The sequence below is a fragment of the Equus quagga genome, chromosome 4, assembly GCF_021613505.1.
Source record: "Equus quagga isolate Etosha38 chromosome 4, UCLA_HA_Equagga_1.0, whole genome shotgun sequence".
Taxonomy (NCBI): domain Eukaryota; kingdom Metazoa; phylum Chordata; class Mammalia; order Perissodactyla; family Equidae; genus Equus; species Equus quagga.
The window spans coordinates 16907716-16926971 of NC_060270.1; the positions used below are offsets into that span (position 1 = coordinate 16907716).

The window sequence follows — 19256 nt, forward strand, 5'->3', positions numbered from 1 at the left end:
GGATTGGAAGAATTAACATAGTCACAATGTCCATACTTCCTAAAGCAATTTATAGATTCAGTGCAATCCCTATCAAAGTCGCTGTGACATTTTTCACAGAAATAGAACAAAGAATCCTAAAATTTATATGGAACAACAAAAGACTCCGAATAGCCAAAGCAATCTTGAGAAAAAAGAACAAAGCCAGACGTATCACAATCCCTGCTTTCAAAATATACTAAAAACCTATAGTAATCAAAACAGCATGGTACCTGCACAAAAATAGACACACAGGTCAATGGAACAGAACCGAGAGTCCAGAAATAAACTCACACATCTATGGACGTTAATTTTCAACAAAGAAGCCAAGAATGAACAACGGGGAAAGGAAAGTCTCTTCAATAAATGGTGTTGGGGAAACTGGACAGCCACAGGCAAAAGAATGAAAGTAGACCATTATCTTGCACCACACACAAAAATTAACTCAAAATGGATAAAAGACTTGAAAGTAAGACCTGAACCCTAAAACTCCTAGAAGAAAACATAGGCAATATGTTCTTTGACATTAGCCTTAGAAATATTTTTTTGAATACCATGTCTTCCCAGGTAAGGGAAACAAAAGAAAAAATAAACAAATGGGACTACATAAAACTAAAGCTTCTGCACAGTAAAGGAAATCATAAACATAGCAAAAAGACAACTTAACAATTGGGAAAAGATATTTGCAAATCATATGTCTGATAAGGGGTTAATAAGCAAAATATATAAAGAACACACAACTCAACAACAAAAGAACAAACAAACCAATTAAAAAATGGGCAGGGGCTGGCCCTGTGGCCGAGTGGTTAAGTTCACGCGCTCCGCTGCAGGCGGCCTAGTGTTTCGTTGGTTCAAATCCTGGGCGCGGACATGACACTGCTCATCAAGCCACGATGAGGTGGCGTCCCACATGCCACAACTAGAAGGACCCACAATGAAGAATATACAACCATGTACTGGGGGATTTGGGGAGAAAAAGGAAAAAAAAAATCTTTAAAAAAAAAAAAGGGCAATGGATCTGAACAGACATTTTACCAAAGAAGATATACAGATGGCTAACAGGCACATGAAAAGATGTTCAACATCACTAATTTTAGGGAAATGCAAATCAAAACTACAATGAGATATCACCTCATGCCCCTTAAAATGGCTACTATTAAAAAAGACAAGAAATAACTCGTGTTGGAGAGGATTTGGAGAAAAGGAAACCCTCATACACTGCTGGTGGGAATGTAAACTGGTGTAGTTTATGGAAAACAGTATGGAGATTCCTCAAAAAATTAAGAATAGAACTACCGTACAATCCAGCTATTTCACTGCTGAGTATTTATCCAAAGAACATGAAAACACTAATTCAAAAAGATATTTGCACTCATATGCTCATTGCAGTATTATTCACAATAGCCAAGACTTGGAAACAACCAAGTGCCCATCAATGAATGAATGGATAAAGAAAAAGTGGGAGGGCAAAATGAGTAAAAGGACACGTGTATGGTGTTGGATGGTAATTAGTCATTGGGTGGTGAACATGATGTAGTCTTCACAGAAATTGAAATATAATCATGTACACCTGAAATTTATATAATGTTAAACCAATTTTATCTCAATAAAAAAAATAAGTAAAAATACACCAGGGCAAAAAGAAAAAAGAAGTGAGATGTCAAGAAACAGAAACAATAAATACAATGATTTCAAAAAGAAATAAGGTAACAGAGTTCTTCTATCAGTACCAGCAGGGACATACTTAAGTCTAACTATAAGTGAACTACCATAAACTTTCATCTTATATGTACCCAACCCTTGATCATTACTAGGAAGAAACAATATCTAGAGTGGTCCTATCTAATCTGCTTTCATTTCTCACAAACCAAAAAAACCACAGGAACCTATATTCCAAAACATTACCAGTGTAGTAGGATTCTGAAAAAAATGTCATACTGCTCAGTGCTTTCCAGGTTTGTTAAAGAGAATATTTTTTAAAAAAAAAATTAAAAATAAAGCATTACAAGATAAATTCTAGCCCTCTAATCTTAAAAAAAAATCAGAACTACTCTTTCATTTCCAATGGAATGCACAAATGAAACTTATAATGTGGTTGGAAACACAGTGTCATATTTGATATACATTCCAGAATAATGAATATGAGAATGAATATTCTTATTATAAGAATGAAAATATGAGGTTATGACCAATAGCAGTATTACGAATTTATTCTGGGAGGCTGTTTGTTTTCTAATGACATATAAAAAAGAACAATTGAGAGCCATATGGGAGCAAAAAGTAATTTAATGTATTTATACTAGTTTAGGAATTTTTATTTTAGAGAAAGTAAAATTAAGGCATTAAAAGCTTACAAAATTCGATTGTTTTCTTGTATAATGCCAATTAACTACAGAAATTTGAAACTAAAAGCACAGCACCATTTACATTAGCACCAAAATATTAAATAAATTCTTAGTCATAAGTCTAACAAAATATGTACAAGATCTATATGAGGAAAACTAGAAAACTCTGGTGAAAGAAATAAAAAAACTAAGTAAATGGAGAGATAGTCCATGTTCATGGATAGGAAGACTCAATACTGTCAAGACGTCAGTTCTTCCCAACTTGATCTATTGATTCAGTGCAATCTCAATCAAAATCCCAGCAAGTTATTTTGTAGATATTGACAAAACTGATTCTAAAGTTTATATGCAGAGGCAAAAGACCCAGAAGAGCCAACTCTATATTGAAGAAGAACAAAGTTGGACACTGATACCCCACAATGTCAAGACTTACTATAAAGCTACAGTAATCAAGACAGTATGGTATTTGTGAAATAATAGACAAATAGATAATGGAACAAAACTGCACAGAAAAAGACCCACATATAGTCAACTAATCTTTGACAAAGAAGCAAAGGAAATACAATGGAGCAAAGATAGCCTTTACAACAAATGGTGCTGGAACAACTGGACATTCACTTGCAAAAAAAATAAATCTAGACACTGACATTATACCTTTCACAAAAATTATCTCACAATGGATTATTGACCTAAATGTAAAATGCAAAACTATAAAATTTGTAGAAGATAACATAGGAGAAAATCTAGGTGATGTTGAATTTGGCAATGAGTTTTTAGATGTAACACCAAAAGCATGATCCATGAAAGAAATGACTAATAAGTTGGACTTTGTTAAAGTTAAAAACTTCTATTCTGTGAAAGACAAGTTATAGAGTAGAAAAAGATATTTGCAAATCACATTTCTGATAAAGGACTGGTATTCAAATACAAAGGACATTTAAAACTCAACAATAAGGAAAACAACTCAAAAAATGTGCAAGAGATCTGAATAAACACCTCCAAAGAAAATACACAGATGGGAGCCAGCCTGGTGGTGCACTGGTTAAGTTTGCACGTTCTGCTTGGCAGCCCAGGATTCACAAACTTGGATCCCCAGTGCAGACCTATGCACCGCTTGTCAAGCCATGCTGCGGCAGGCATCTCACATAGAAGGTAGAGGAAGATGGGCACAGATGTGAGCTCAGGGCCAGTCTTCCTCAGCAAAAAGAGGAGGATTGGTGGCAGATGTTAGCTCTGGGCTAATCTTCCTAAAAAAATAAAAAAAGAAAAAGAAAATACACAGATGGCAAATGAGCACATGAAAAGATGTTCAACATCATATACCATCAGGGAACTACTAATTAAAATAACGAGATACAACTACACATCCATCAGAATGGCTAAAATCCAAAACAACTGACAACACCAAATGCTAGTGAGGATATGGAGCAACAAGAACTCTCATTCATTACTGGAATTTAAAATAGTATGGCCACTTTACAATACAGTTTGCCAATTTGTTACAAAGCTACATATAGTGCTACCATATGATCCAGTAATCATGCTCCTTGGTATTTACCCAGATTAGTTGAGTTTATGTCCATAGAAAAAGCTGCACATGAATGTTTATAGTAGATTTATTTATAATTGCCAAGGTTAGAAGCAACCAAGGTAACTGTCCTTTAATAGGGGAATGGGTAAACAACCTGTGGTACACACACAGAATGGAATATTATTTAGCACTAAAAAGAAATGAGCTATCAGCCACAAAAAGATACGGAGGAATCTTAAATGCATATTGCTAAATGGAAGAAACCAATCTGAAAAGGCTACATATCATATGACTCCACCAATATGACATTCTGGAAAAGGTAAAACTAAAGAGATAGTAAAAAGACTGCCAGGGGTTCAAAGACAGGAGAGGGAGGAGTGTAGAGGAGAGGAATAAATAGATAGAGCTCAGAGAATTTTTAAGTCAGTAAAACTATTCTGTATGGTACTGTAATGCTGGACACATGATATTATGCATTTGTCAAAACCCATAGAACTGTATGACAAAAAGTGAACCCTAATGTAAATTATGTACGTTAGTTAATAACAACGTATCAATATTGGTTCATCAATTGTAAGAAATATACCGTGTCAATGCATGAGGCTAGTTAATAATAGGGAAAACTGTGAGTAGCAGGGGTGAGTGGGTATCTAGGAACTCTGTATATTCTGCTCAGTCTTTTTTGAACCTAAAACTGCTCTAAAAAATAAAGTCTGTTAATTAAAAAAAAGTTAAACTCACCTATTTCTAAAATTAAGAACAGGAAACATAAACTACTAAGTCTAACAGGTATATTTCAATTCCTTATAACAATCAAGATGGAAAGAAGACTATGAGAAAGGAATGGAAGAGATAGAGAAGGTGAGAAAAAGATAAAGAGGAAAGGAAGGAGACATGGAGCGAGAGAAAGACACAGACATGACCACTAAGAAAAGACATACAGGGCACACGCAAAGACAAACAAACAGTGTTTGTAAGATTCAACTGAATTAAATCTAGACAAATCTTATAGTGGTGGTAAAGTCGAAAATAGTACAGATTTTACTGTTTTATTTTATTAGAAATTAAAATGTTCATTTTTTTAAAGACACAAACTCTGCTCTACAACTGAACAAGTTATTTCCTCTTCCTAGAACATCCTTTCTTCCATCCCTGCCTGTCAAGGTTTCAATCTATGTCCTTCTAGGTTCAATTTAACTGTCATGCCCCAGGTAAAATGAATCCCTCCCGCTCCTGTATTTATGTAGTGCTTTGTAACTCCAAGGGAACACTTACATCTGTCTTGCAGTAGAGTCATTGAAAGATATTCCCCTCATTCACTATTCTTCCATGAGTCAGGGCTGGACTCATCTTTGCATTTTGCGTCAGCACCTCTTACAGTGTTTTGCATAATAATACATGCTTAATAAATATTTACTGTACTGAACTGAAGATACATAACAGATATCAAAAATTAAAGGCCCAAGTACACTTTGTCACAGTGGAGGTAATATCTTTTGTCTGATGACTCTACCATTCTCAAAGTACTGTAAGTTTCCTCTGTTTTGAAACTGCCTTTAGAGACTGCACAAGCCACACAAGATAAATGGTTTCACTATTTCCATAATGTTAAAAAAATGCCCTTCTTGAATACCCAAAACAGGCCATAGCCTTAGAAAGGGTAGCTTGAATGGAGTGGATAGGGCAAAGGGCACCAAATTGGAATGGGTTGTAGACTTGGAGATGAAGAAATGAAAGTAAGGGATTTAGAGAATCCTTACCAGTCAGAATAGGCCAGGTTTTACTATGGCAATAAATTTGTTTCTATTCAGTAAACATGGCTCTAAATTACTCTTGACTATTTCTAAAAATCAAATCAAATTAAAGGGTAGTTGACTATGAAAATATTCAAAAGGATATGTTGTTGGCTCCAGAGGCAATTCCAACACATTACAATGTTTAGAGCAATGACTATACTACTTAAATGAAGAAATATCTCCCAAGGTGACTACTTTGCAAAGAATAATACTCATTTGGATGCAAAAAAAGTCCATTACTTAATAGACAGTTGCATTTGTTTAAAAAAAATGTTTTAGAATGTGGAGTTGATTCTTTTTATATGTTAAATAAATGCAAAACAAATTTTGTAAAGAAATTGTTCTTTTAAAATATTTTGCGAACCATAATTCTTCTATGTAGCAAACCACCATTCCTTAATTTATCTCTTTTTGCAAATCTTAAATTTTCATAAATTAGGTTTTTAAAAATGAAGATCACTTGAATTATTATGTGGACAGATTCTAATCTTTGGGACAAATGTCTCAATTTTTATTCAAAATATTTTGAATAATGTGCCTTAAAGGTCAAAATACCGCTATTATTCAGAAAAAAGTTTCAAAATGCAATGAATTCCTAAAATCATTATACTAGTATGTAAAGTGCATATTTATTTTGAGCTGAAAGTTCAGCCACTTTCAAAATGCCTCTACTCAGTTTTTTTTTAATGAGAACAGCATTATTTGTGGAAATGTGAAATATTTTCACATAATATTTAGTTTGAACAAGAAATAACTATTTCCACTGTTAGAATAGACCTATTTTAAGCGATGGTGACTTTTTTGAGTATGTAGGAGAGTAGATTGTTTGAATTGTAAAAGTAGAACTTCTTGATGACAGAACAACAAAGATAATGGCATTATTCTTTGTACACACCTCTTCAGTTTGTATAGCAGAACACATGCAAATATTTTTATTTTCCCAGGGATTCGTGTTTGGAAAGTGATTCAAGTGCATTCACCATACAAAAATTTTTAAAGAAATTTTCACAATACAAAACATCACTGAAAACAAAGCGTCACTCCACAGAAAATTTATTTAGTAATATTTTTAATGTTGCACAAATGTAGTATTTTTTTACAAACCTTCTGTGTATGTGCGTGTGTGTATACATATATGTTGTATATATAAAATATTGGAAAACACTCCATCTAACAGCCTGTAAAACTTTAAATCAGCTGAGTTCTACAGCCAATAGGACATACAATCATACAGTTATACTATAACAATAATGTTCTGCCTCATTCCAATATTAAAAGAAGCTTCCATTTAATAGAAAGTCTTTTATTTGTAATAAAACTATTTGTTGTAAAATCAATCCACCCAAAACAATTATTTCAATAAACATTTTAAGGATTTACTATATGGGCATAAATGGAAGCGAGTATGTGTGTGTGTGTATTATATACACACATATATGTATAGAAAGAGTATATATATTTTATATACAATACCTGTTTGTTTAAAGAAGGAGATGAATAAACGTAAAGAGGCAAAATAGATGTATGTATAATACAGAAGAGAGAATATAATGAGTACAGTACAATAAAGTCTCTAGATTTCATCTTTTCTTTATCACCCTCAAAAAAGACAGTTAAAAGTTCTAAAAAGAAAAAGGAAAGAAAGAAAATATTTCTTCATTGAACTGCTTCTAAGATTCCTTTACTCAAAGTTAAAGACTGTGGCTGCCATCAACCAGTTGGGTCACTAATTTATCTAAATCTGTCTAGACCTGACTATGGCGTTTCTCCTTACATGTCTCTGAATTCATTATCATTTGCAAAGATCAGAAACCTTTGTCACTGAAACCACTTTCATGGGATTTAACAAAATATTTTGAAGGGTTTTTTTAAATACTGAGGCTAAAGTGACTTTGTTGATTGACTGTTATTGGTATTATTTTTGGTAATCCATAGATGTAGCATTACCATGCTCACACACATATCAATTTTAAGATATAATTTGTCTTTTTTGTATACACCACAGAACACTAAAGGCAATGTATTATATAAGACCCTGGGTATTTCAGGTGGCTGAAGATATTTGGTTTTCAGCTTTTTACTTCAAAATACATTTGAGAAAGTGCAACTAATCCAGTGCAGAGTTGTGTTGCACAGAAATGTCTTGCCCTTCAACTCTTCCGGGAAAGAGCAAATACTTCATTTCCAATCATGTTGTCTGCTTTTTGCACATGCAATTTTAAAATCCTTTCCTGTCAGCTGGGCTGATCTGCATTGACATCCTTTGAATTTTTGTTGTTCTATTTTTGTTGAGGCATTCTATTTCTTCTCTAATTATTTCTAACTCCTCTCTGTGTTTTTTTTTATTTGCTCAGTTTTTCCTTTTACTGCCTCATTGCTGCCTCTTCAGAGCTCTCTGTCTGACCAGAATTTTCTTTTCAGTTTTATATAACCTAGAACCACACTGACTCTTCCTGTCGCTTTTGGATGCTTAGAGCTTAGTAGGAGGAGACTGAGCTTTGCTCCATGAATGTTCCTTAAATATCTTCCACCTGCATTTAGTATATATCCAGATTTATTTCACATTTCTCCAAATTCCCTTTCTGCCCTCAGTCCATTACTTTTACTATACATTACTATATACAGTCAACTAACTTTTATATGAAACAAATGTTCCTAGGCACACTGAAGACTAAAAGAATGAATGAGGTACTCAGATGTCGTCTAATTTTTCATTAGTCTAATGTTAACATTGAACCCACTTCAATTTCTATTAAGTCTGCAGCTTGTTTTTATTGTATGTACAGCACAAATATTTGCTGCTTGAAAAAACAAAAAACAGATAGGGCATGCCCTCAATCCCTCAGGGCATACCATACTAGACAATTTGGTTCACTAAATCCCAGACAATTCTCAACCTTCATCTTGTTTAAAATTCAGTAATTTCTTTTGGTACATCATAATTCTCTTATTTCAAATACAACCCCTGAATATGATCATTAACGATTCATCAATAAGCTATTTAGGTTCAAAATTAATCCATCTCAAATTGTTTTCTCTGTTAAGAAGGACAGATTTAAACTGCTATCTTAAAGGTAACAAAAGAATTGGAAAAAACTAGATTTTTCTTTCTTTGTGACAGTGCTTACAGAATATTTAGTCAGAGTAGGTGAAGTATAAATGAGTAAATTGCTTAAGTCCAAACTAACTATAATTTGACCTCAGCTCGAAGGACAAAAACCACGCAATCTGGAGGGAGAAAAGTTAACACTATACTAAAATTGTCAAGCAACTTCTAAACTAGATCAATTGCCTTCATAATAGTCTCAGAACAAAATGTTCTCTAAGAGCGGATCTGATGTGAAGAGCCAAAAAATGGAAAACATTCACTACCAATTTACTGTAGTCACCCATAAACTATTACAAGAACATTATGTATTGGGGTTCAAGCCAGCAAGCTATTAAAGCGGACTGCCCTGGTGTCTTTTCATTTTACTTTTTAATGCTACCGAACATTAATAAGTCCTGGAGGAATTGTAGTTATGTTGAAACTGTCTTATCATGTAATCAATTTTTCAAATATTCCAAGTCTTTTCAAGGTTAGTGCTGTTTCTTTTCTGTTTCTTGCTGGTCAATGTCATTTCACCTTCGCAAATGCCATCATCATTTTTTGTTTGTTTGGTCCAAGTCATGTTTTCATCTTGGAAATATATCAATCTAAATGGTGCTAATTGCCGTAGTTAATGAGTGCCAAGACATCTAGCACCCTCAGCCCCATTGCCACTTGTTGTGCTTCTGCTCATGTAGAGATCAAAGAACAGAGGAGGGAAAGAATTATCTTCAAAAAATGAGAAGATGTCACATATACACCTTTTTTGGTTTGTTTGTTTTAAACTTTGAGGGCATAAATAATCCTAGTGAAATTACTTTCCTTTATAGTCCCTGGTTAATTTTAACTTGTTAAAAATTTTCTAACTTAAAATTTTTTTTCTTATTTAAAGGATAGTTATGATACTCTAGCAGAACATGATTAACCCAATGACCTAAGAATTTTAACTCACTAATCACTGTTTTCCCTTGGTGGCAGAAATTCCAGGCAACTGAGGCATCTTTCAATCTATTGTGCTAATGGAAAATATTAGCACATATAAACTTCCTGCAAAATAAGAAGTCTTCATGGATACAAATCAGCAATGATTCAATTTGTAATTGGAACTGCAAGAGGAAAAAAAACACCGCAGGCATAAACAGGTTTAAATTTGGAAAAATCATTGAAATATAAATTTCAATGAACTGAATATTTCTTGCCAGCACAAAACTAACCGCAATTTATTAGCATGGTCTGGAAGTAAATATTCATATATTTGTGTGATTATTTAATACGTTTGTGTGTGAGTGCATTTGTGTATATGTGTACGTGTGTGTATATATAAATATCTATTTCAATTTGACTGTAAGATCCATGAGCCATGCTTCATTTCATCACCACTGTATCTCCAAATTCCAGCGCAATGCTTGAACCATAGAATTTACTCAACATATATTTGTTAAAGAAATTATAAGTAGGTAATAATAAGAATGCAATAGCACAATTTAAAAATTTTAGATCCTTAACATAAAAGAAATCATGGGAAAGCATTCGTAATAACATACTTCCTCAACAGGTAGTTCAATTTACATCTCTCTGTGACAACGTATTCTTGTCAGTTTCTCAGCCTACTGCAATGAAGACTGCCATCTTAAACTAATAATTTATACCATAGACTTTTCTTGAAGATATTTACTGACAATACAGTCCCAAATAACTTTATCAACCCTATCATATAGTAATGACACAAAATGTTTCCTTATTTGTGCACAAACCATACCTTATTTTTACCTCATACTGCTTATCTTAATTAGCAGATCTAGAATATCCCTGTTTTATGTTTCTTGTATAACTCTCTTATGTAATTAGTCACATTCCAGTCAGACTTACATTAAAATAATAAGCAATGATTTCTGCCTGCAAGAGTGTATAGGGCATCCGAGACCCATCACACAGCAGGTAAGCAAGCATAGCTCCAGCTAAACTTCTCCCCACTCCTTCCATGTTATGTTCCTAATAAAAGAACTACAAGATGTTGATGTCATTAAAACAGCCAATGAGGGTTTCATCGAAGTTGCTTCCTCAGGCTCTTGTAAAGTGACAGCAACTTTTTATAAGTCTATAAGTGAAGCCATAAAGTAAAGAGCTGGTTTGGCTCATCTTTGTTTTCTTCCACCAGACTCCCCAACAAGATGCTTAAACCAATGTTTTAATGAGAAATTTTTTAATCCTCAAATGAAAAACAAAAATTAAACAAAGAGGAAACAAAAAAGACACTGAGAAACATTCTTTAATAAACAGACCCTTTGAACTTTAGAGTGACTTCTCAAAGTTAAACACTAGACTGTCAACTCCATGAGAGCACTTCCTTGGTTCACGACAACATCTCCACTACCTAGGAAACCCTATGATTCACAGTAAAACCTCTATAAATATTCATAGAATTGAATTAATTTGCATACATAATTTAATGACAAAATACAACTGACCAGGGCCTAAATGAAGAAAGCAACAAAACTACAAATGCTCTCTGTTTCTCCACCTTTCTGGGTATTCTGATGAGATAAAGTTGTCAAATAGGCTACAGATGAACCAGGGTGGCAAGCTAATTTAAAGAAAGCCAACAAAGAGAATGTCTCTAGAAACCTCTTTTTAGGACCAAGAAAGAACTTTAAAAACTGTATCTGAGATACTGACATTTTATGAATGAGACTTTGTGATATCCTGGATTTGCTTCAAAATAATTGGGGGTGGATGTTGTTTATTGGCCATTTATTGATAATTATTGAAGCTAAGTGATTGACACATAGGGATTTATTATATCATTCTCTCTTCTTTTTGTGTAAATTTGAGATTTTCCATAGGAGTTTTTTTTTAAATGAGAATACACACATAATATTATGTATTGCATTATTTTCAAAATAAAATAAATTTGGAGGCTTCTGACAGAAATTTTCTCAACTACTTCCCTCCCAAAAAATTGCTAGCAATAATTAATTAAAGGAAGGGACACTACTTCCTTCCATAATTTTAGAAAAGTTGCAGCCAAGGAAAGAGAGAGACAACTTATATAACTCCTAATTTGCAACATTGTCTCCTACTAGAAATAGCTTTTAAAAAAAAAAATTGAGTGGACAAAATCCCAAGAAAAACTTTACTAATAGCCCTCAATTGAAGAAATATTTACTAAAAAGTCTGACAACCCTAAGATGAGAGTAGGGGTATTTAAAAAAGGACAAGATTAGAAAGTCCTGAAAACTTCCTTAGCAGGGAAAGGTAAATGGTCAATGCTCACCATTTTTTTTTTTTTTTTACTGTGAAGACAGTAGGAAAGGAAAGGTAAAACCATGATAATTTCCCAAAGCTAATTACCCTTAGTTATAAATAGGCACTTAGAAGAATGTAAAGCAAAAGAGAAAAAATAAATAATACACAGTCTTCTAAGGAAAGAGGAGGCTTGAAGGAAGAGTCCTACGAACAGGCAGAAATATAGTCTCTGCTTGCTGGTTCTAAACTGTTATAGACTGAATGTTTGTGTCCCCTCCAAATTCATATATTGAAATCCTACCCCCCAAATATGAAAGTACTAGAAGGTGGGGCCTTTGGGAGGTAAGTAGGTGATGAGACAGAACCCTTATGAATGGAATCAGTGCCCTTATAAGATGAGGCCAGAGATCTAGCTTGTTCTTCCCCTCCTTGTGAGGATACGAGAAGTCAGCTGCTTACAATTCAAAGTGGATTCTCACCAGAACCGGACAATGCTGGCACTGTGTTCTCAGACTGTCTATTGTTGATAAACAACTCCATTTATGGTATTTTCTTAGAGTGGCCCAAGCTGACTAAGACATAGTCTAATACTGTAATAGCAACACCTGCTGATTATTACCTGATTTGTCTTCACTGCCTGAAAAGGGATGAAAAAGTACAGTGGAGAGTAAAGGTAAATAGGAAAATAAGCACCTGGGTCGATTGGCACTATTTAAGGAAAATTTCTCAAACAAAGGCTCAGAATATAAGTCAATAAGTCTGGATTCAGATTGGGGGAAGAGCATCAAGGAGTATTTACCCACACAATTTTCGAATATATAGATTAAGAGCTATATCGTGACTTGTACATTTCATATTAAATAACTATGCTAAAAAAGTACAGAAAAAAGTATGGAGCATGAAAAATTATATCTGAAGAATACATTCCAGAGGAAAATTTAACCCAAGAAATAAAAAAGAATTCAAGAAGAAAAAATACAAATAACCCCAAAGAAAAATGGTCAAAGGATATGAAAACATGGTTCACACAAAAAAACATATAAACATCCAAGAAATGCGTGAAAAGATGTTCAATCTTATATGCACACATACTATTTTCCCTTATCAGATTGACAAATATCTTAATACTGGATAATATTCAGGGTTGGTGACCATATAGGAAAAACATATACATGATGAGTGCGAAGGTAAATAGTGTAAATTTTTGGGAGGGTAATTTAGAAATAACTCTCAAATTTTTAAATGTAGGGTAAATTCCGCTAGCAGAAATTTACATTACATATATACTTTGTTTAAACTCTGCATTCTATACTCTTAAACCCTCACTTATCGCCTACGAAAAGAAAAAAGTTTGTCAATACATAGATCGGAGGCAAGGATTTAGTTATTTCTAATGCCAAATAGACGCAAAAATTGCAGAAGTGAATCTAGATTTTAATTATATTAAATATTCACCTCCCCTCTCTAGGACTGATTCTTCATATGTAAGATTAATGTTTGAGATTTTTAGAATGTTCAAGGACTCTTCCACCTCACAAATGTTTAATGTTAATTACAAAGAGGTTTCCTTTGTATTTTACCTACACATTATCAGGAGCATTTTCATGGTTATTTTTCTAATATTGATGAGGTATTGATAAATTTCCTCTAAGAGAGATAGACATTCTCTCCTAGCTCCACCTTTAACTGCAGCATACAGATCTACAGGGCAACTGGAAGAGAATAAAGGAAAAATCTTGAACTCAAGGTCCTTCCAGATCATCTTGGTGGATGATGCTGCCATTCAAAGAGATGGGAATGGCAGGAGAAATAGCACATTAGAGTGAAGATAAAACCTGCAGTTTGAGACACATTAAGTTCGAAGTGCCTATGGAGCATTCAGCTCCATACCCGGTGGCCAGCTGTATGTATAAGTCTGGAGAGAGATGGAAGAACTGAGGTTTGTGCTGGAGCTACAGATCTGAAAGTCATCAAAATGATAACTTTTCAAAATGATGATGATGGTTGAAACAAAAGACATGAATATAATCACCAAAGGAGAGTATGATGGGAGAGCAGGAAAGGGAAGAAGGAGAGGGGAGGAGGAGGAGAGAGATGAGGACAGCAGGGAGAGGAGGAGGAAGAAACAGAGAGGGGCAGGAATAGGAAGAGCCTGCAGAGGAAATTTAAAAGAGGCCAGAGTCAGGAGAAAAAGGAAAAAAATATCATGAAATAAACGGGAAGACCGAGTTTTAAAAAAGAGTTGTCAAAAATATTAAAAACATCTGAGAAATAAAGTAAGGTCAAGACCAAATATATTCTATTGGATTTGACAATTTTATGATTTGTATTCTTGGTGGGAATCATTTAAATTACATTTTAAGGACAGAAGTCAGTTTTCAGTGGGCTGTAGAGAGGGTGAGAAGTGAAGAAGTAAAATTTCTTTCCCGAAGTTTTGAATAGAAATGAGAGAGAAGAAAGCAGTAACAGAGCAAATCTTCAAAAAAGAATTTTCTTTCTTCTGTTTTTGTTGTTTGCTTATTTTTTTGGACATTTGATGGGAGATACTTGCACATGTTTATATGCTAAGAAGAAAGAGCTAATAGAGAAGAAAAGGTTGAATATATAGTTCAGAAAAAGGGATAAGTAATAGAACACACAGCAAGCGTGTAAAAGTATTACGGCATAGCTAATGGTGAATTAGCAAAGTCCTGGGAGATGAAAGCGCAATGGCATTCAGAACACACATAATACACTCCATTTAAAATATTATCTTCTTCTCTTTTCTTTCTTTCTCTTTCTTTTCCTTTTCTTTTTCCTCATTTTGATTTCAGAAAATTGTATCCTCACATTATTCAAAATTAATAGGCTTTCCTTGTAAATTAAATGATGAAATACATATAGGAAAAATATCTCAAGAAATGGAAGTCATAAATTATATTTGACTTGAAACTGATGTGCTTTTAAGAGGCATCAAGAAAATAAAGTAACTATATTTCAGAATTTTACTTAAAAACTAAACTGATTATGATGTGAATACAGTGATTGACTGAAAGAACACAATTGGCGCAATGAGAAATAGAAACAAATATAGATGAAAATATTTTGCAGGAAAATTCCAAATACCCCTACTTTCATTACTAAGTATAACAATCTAAAAGACTAAACCAAAAAGAAATTTTCTGGTATTGCTATATTAGTTCAAAAAAAGAGTTACCTTAGTTGAGTTTCTAAATAAAAAAAATGTTAAACTGAAAAGATTTCAGATGAATCTAAGGGCATAAATAGTTAAAATTCTGTAGAGAAGAGAAATTTGGAAAGCATTAATATTTAAAACTCTAAACATAAATGTCAGTCTCTTAAAACACATTAAGAATTAGTCGAGTTGCCTTGAAAGCTACTATTTCCTTGAGCCTGGGGAAGTCCAAGCACAGTCTCCATGACCACTTGGAGGGTCTGTGGAGAAGACTTAGGCTTCAGGGGGGTAATAGGAATAGACTGGATTTTTTAAGGTGCCCTACTGCTCCATGACACTATATTTTAAGATACTTTGAGATATTTTGATAAAAACATAAAGCCACAATATATTTGGGGTTGGCCAAGCAGGACATGTTCTGGGCAAGGAATAATATTCAAAGAAAATAAAAGTGCCATAACTTCACATATTACACACTTTACTGAAGAACGACAGAAGCTCCCAAAACGGTAAAGAATAAAGTACACATTGCCAAGTGGGTAAAGTTTATGACTATATCTGATTAACATGAAAACATATTAGAATGGAGAAAGTATTTATTTATTTATTTATAAGGTCATTTATCCATCCATAAATATTTACTGGGTGCCTACAGTGCTGGACACTGTTTAAGAGGAACAAACGAAATGGAATCTATCTGTCCTCATAAAGATTTCCGTCTACGGTGGGGAGAGGGAAGAATAGATGGTAAACAAACAAACAAAATAAACAAAGTAGTAATTACAAATTAAAAAGACCCTCTGACAATAACTAACAAAGATTCAGGCAAGGGGGACAGGGCGACTGTTTTAAGAGGTGGTATTTTAGTTGAGACTTCAAGGATGAGGAGCATCTGATGATGCAGAAAGCCAGGGAAGGGAATAGCATATACAAAGGCACCAAAGAAGAAAGGCACTTGACATCGTCTAGAGACAACAGAACATCAATATGGCTAGAATGCCATGAGCTAAAAGGCAAAGGGACTGAGATGAGGTTAAAGAGAAATGGAGAGACAGATCTTACAGAATTTTACTCTAAGGGAAATGAGAAGCTGCTGAAGTAAGACATAATCCAAGAATAAACCTATCTGATGCAGACTGGATTGGAAGCACACGGCAGTCAGTGAGGAGAGCAATTAGATGGATAACCCAGGGATCCAGGGTGGAGATCACGGTAACCTCCACTAAGGAGGCAGCAGTGGAGACGGGGAAAAGTGGACAGAGATTTGTCAGTTAGGTCCTGAGTCCCCTTAGTTGTTACCTAATCTTTCTGGGCCTCAGTTTCATCTTCTATAAACTGGGGTTAATTATATTAATGCAAAGAGATGTTCAGAGCATATGTGAGACAAGACATGATAAGCACCTGGCATAAGGCAGGTTGCGATAAATCCCAGTTCTTTATAAATAATTTATTTAAAAATAATCTTCACTCCAAGGTTAAAATAGTGACAGCAACTAAATATCCAGTCAGATACGAACTGTTTGGTTTTCAAACATGTACATAATTTCTGAGATGACAAAGAAAAATGTTTGTTTTTGATTCATGAAATGTTTGGGGATATACAAAAGTTACATAAAGATTAATTCAATGTCTGATTACAACAAAAAAGTAAACCGAAAAGGGGAAAATTTCCACTTAAATTAGTTTCACCGCATCGTATCAAACCTTTTAAAATTTATTAATTTAAAAGTGGAGAATTTTAAGAACAAATTCTTCAGAATAAAATCTCTCTCCCTAGAAATGGGCCTATTGGGTCAAATGCCATGACTGCCCACTTTCCGTCTGTCTCTGCTTCTCCTTTATCAGCGCGCGCGCGCGCGCGCACACACACACACACACACACACACACACACACAGAGCTTTTAGCAATCCTGCTTAACACTTGGAAAGAAATAGCTGACATGATTGAAGGTGGATAAGTAAATATGTTCATGGGCAGTACATAATTGAACATTCTTCAGATTCTTTAAACAGAAATTTCAGCACCATGGAGATTCTTGAAGACAGATAAATTTGACCAATTATAGCCAAAATCTCCTCCCCAAAATTTAGAGAAATCTGTGAAAATGAGTAAATAAAAATCTCATTTTGAAATTACATTACAAATGTGTCCCTCAATTCAAGAAATATTATGCCCTTTAAAATAGAGAAAAGAAAAACTGGCTGTGTTCTGTGTGAGAAGAATACACAGAATCTTCCTCTCTGAATGAAGAAAGGAATGGCACCCAAGGAGGGGGCGGAGGCACAGGAAAGACTCTCTTGTTCTTTGTCTCCTTGATTCACGTATAAAACTGAGAAAAGAAAAAAGCACAAACCCTAGGGCTTATTACACTGCACAGAAACTTGTTTCTGAGAGTCGGTGTCAAATCTTGCCAGCTAAGTCCCCAAATAGCCATCTTCCAATGAAATCTATATACACTGCTTCCTTAAAAAAAGAAAGAGAGAAGGAGAAAGCAATTGCTTGGGGAAACCCACCACATTGACAGTATAACACAGAAGATTTGTTTACTCCTATATGCTGCAAAGAATTCCTATACTAGAAAAAAAGAAAGAGAAAGAAAAAAAGAGAAAGAGAGAAAAAGAGAAAACGCAAGCATAGGACTCTTAATCACAGAATAATCTAAGGGAGTGTATATAATATAATGGAGATTATAGGTAAGGCATTTTTGTAGTCATTCTAAACCATAGTAATGCTAAATGTATACAGAGCCCTTCACATTCTTTTCAGGACAAAATGTACTCGTTTTCAAGGCAGATGACCTATGTTGGGTTTCAGTTTGGGGCAATAGCACGGAGTTTAGATTCCTTGCCAGCCAAGTAGAGACTGAACCCATGAAACGTATTCAACCCACAAGTTCTCGTGACAGTGTAGACCCAAATTCTTCAGAGGCTCAAGCGCTAGAATAGTTTGCTTAAAAACTACTGGAGCTCTGCCTTCATCTTAACAGCAGCGGTATTTTTTAAATGACCATAATCCTAAATAAAAACACAGATTTTTAAAATTTTATAAATAACTTTAATCCTTTGGCTATATCAATACAACAACGAGAAAATAATATTGATAGATGTAAACTAATGTTTTCCAGAGTTTTTCTTTTAAATCCATATCGATTTCCAAAGATTTGTTTCTACTATTGAAAGGAGAAATTTAAACCATCTAGTTGTTCACAATAAGTAAAGTTTTCTGGGTATTTATCTTTAATTCCATTAGACAGGCAATATAGAAAAGGAGGAAAAAGCACCTTTTACCTGATGTTTGGAAATACCTCTCATGGACAAACCCAAACTTGGGTAAACTCTGACAAAATGGAGTTTTCAACAACTCCTTACTCTTCGTACTTATTTCTTTCCTTTTTAATATTTCTTCCCTCTCACTTCATTTCTCTGTACTATCTCCAAATTTTACCCATTTTCCCCCTTTATCCCTTTTCTTTCTCTCCTTCCTGATTTTTACATGACGCTGCTGATGGGCGCGGAGGGGGAGAATGATGCTAAAATAAAGCAAACATTCTTTTCGATCAGAACATTACTAAACAGTACTTCCAAGTATTACTAGCTCAATCATGCAAGTTGAGTTTGGATTTTAATGACGATTCTGAGTTATACCTCCTTTCTGAATCGAGTGACAAGTAGTTTGGAGATGAACATATTTTATTAAATTATTTTTTAAAGAAAACTAGTCATTTATATTTTATATCTATATCCTGTTTCTCAACTATTACAAGTCTAATGCAGCACTCAGAAAGTTTTTGTAGCTCTCCACTTCTTGCAGGACTAAATCAGAGGTCTGCTGCTGGCAGGAGGCAAAGTTGGTCAAGGCAAAAACATGGACCCAATATGTTTGTCTCCAAACTCTCCCTTTTTCTTCCATGTAATCAGCCTGATCTCCTAGTTTCCCCTTTTTTCCTTTATTCATTCAATAAATATTTACTGAACTCTAACTGTTTGCCAGGAACTGTGTACGGTAAGTCCCATTGATAAAGAGATGGATTAGGCCTTCTCTGACCTGGAAAAGTTT

At 34.2% G+C, this 19256-nt stretch overlaps 1 protein-coding gene across 21 annotated transcripts in view; it reads right to left on the reverse strand.

Moving 5' to 3' along the window:
- Window positions 1-19256, reverse strand: part of ZBTB20 (zinc finger and BTB domain containing 20) — a 770585-nt gene that overhangs the window by 632679 nt on the left and 118650 nt on the right. The gene's annotated exons all lie outside the window — the stretch shown is intronic.